We start from the raw sequence: 1,726 nt of genomic DNA on the forward strand, positions 1-1,726 counted from the left end.
TTCTGAAACACATACACACACACACACACACACACACACACACACACACACACACACACACACACACACACACACACACACACACACAGACACACACTGATTGATGACCCAGTTAATGTGGCTGTGTGAAACAGAGGAGACCCAGGCAGGTCATTGCCTCGTGACATCCATCCATCAGCACGTCTCACTGGGGGACTATTCTAGCTGCTAAGTTAAACATACACTCTACTGTTAATGCATACGTGTGTGTGTGTGTGTGTGTGTGTGTGTGTGTGTGTGTGTGTGTGTGTGTCTGAGGCATGCACTGAAACCTGCCTTGCTCAGGGAGATGAATGACTTTTGGAAAGTGCCATATAGTCTTGTGAGGCTGTATTGCAGGTCAGGAGATATGAACCAAAAACCCAGTTTCCTCACGCACACAGGAGCAGGTGGTCCAATTGGGTTTTTGAAGGGGTAAAATATGATTTCTGTCCTCTCTGTGAAAAAATGCACAATATATGATCAGTAATTAATGAATAAGTGCTTTAGATTCCCTCTGACATCATAATTAAGGCCATGTTGGCACTGTTTCAGATCCACACTAGACAAATGATCAAGTGTTTCACGTATTTCTACAGTAATTGTTCACTGGAAACCTTTCTCCTCACCACTTTAAAAAATGCAGAGGACAAACTTCACAGAGCTCAAAGTACTAGACTTTATAAAAAGGGGTTGTAGTTAAATGTGACGTCACTCATTGGTCTTGGATTGGAGCCAAGCTTTCTTGAGGCGAGACACTAGATAAAACGAGCTTTGGGTGTAGGCTTTCACATTACAGAAACACACACCTCTACCCCACACTGAACACCAACCATCCACACATGGCCTAATGTTAGCTACTATAACAACACTGTGCTAACATGTCAGGTTTCAATCAAGTACAAACTTAGCAACCCGTAAGGGTGTTGCTAATGTTACTCCTCGACCACAAACACATTATTCTTTAAAACAGATATGCTGTTATGCACATTCCAAGCTCTGTATTTTCATGCTTGGATTCTCTTTAAGTAGTTAGGTATGATTCAGAGTTCACAGTAATCCTTTTTTTGTTTATTGTGGGCCTTACTGGAGTCTCTCAGTTCAGTTTTAGCTTCCCACATCTTGGAACCCAACTTTCTTCTCATTGTCTTTCCTCTTGTAAACAGAAGATTTGGGGTGAGACTTCTGTGGATGAGATGACCATATTAGGGAAATCTGTTCTGACATCATAAAAAGGAAAGAGTAGAAAAAATTACCTAAAACTGACCTTTTATATCTGAAGCTTAAGCTTTTGGCTTCCAGGGATTTCTTTGCACATACTTTGACCACATCGTTTAATTTGAGCATCTACGACTGCAACAGCACAGACAGAAAAGATGATTAAGGAAACGTCAGAGAGAAACAGAAACAGAGCAATTTCCTCTCAGACTTGTGGTTTCTATGATATTTAAAGCTGTGTGGGAGGCAGAGCCTTCAGCTATCAGGCCACTCTTCTGTGGAACCACCTTCCAGTTTGGATTCTGAGACAGATCTCATAGTTAGTGCTGGATCAGTCATGTGGTAATAGGTCTAGGCTGCTGGGGCTTCCCATAGTGGACTGAATGTGTTTATACACCACTCTGCATTTAATCATTAGTTATTATTAATCTTTGGCTCTCTTCCACATTGTCTTTTGTCTCTTCTTCCTCCCCTCACACCCAAACGGTCA

General features: G+C 41.8%; 1 long non-coding RNA gene across 1 annotated transcript; it reads right to left on the bottom strand.

Moving 5' to 3' along the window:
* Positions 1 to 339: 339 nt before the first annotated feature.
* Positions 340 to 1,374, bottom strand: LOC120443216. The gene is made up of 3 exons (XR_005615239.1): positions 1,286 to 1,374; positions 1,106 to 1,203; positions 340 to 476 (listed from the first exon to the last, which is right to left on the bottom strand). It is a non-coding gene; the product is annotated as an uncharacterized LOC120443216 (long non-coding RNA).
* Positions 1,375 to 1,726: the final 352 nt, after the last annotated feature.

Source organism: Oreochromis aureus, linkage group 13, assembly GCF_013358895.1.
Source record: "Oreochromis aureus strain Israel breed Guangdong linkage group 13, ZZ_aureus, whole genome shotgun sequence".
Lineage (NCBI taxonomy): Eukaryota > Metazoa > Chordata > Actinopteri > Cichliformes > Cichlidae > Oreochromis > Oreochromis aureus.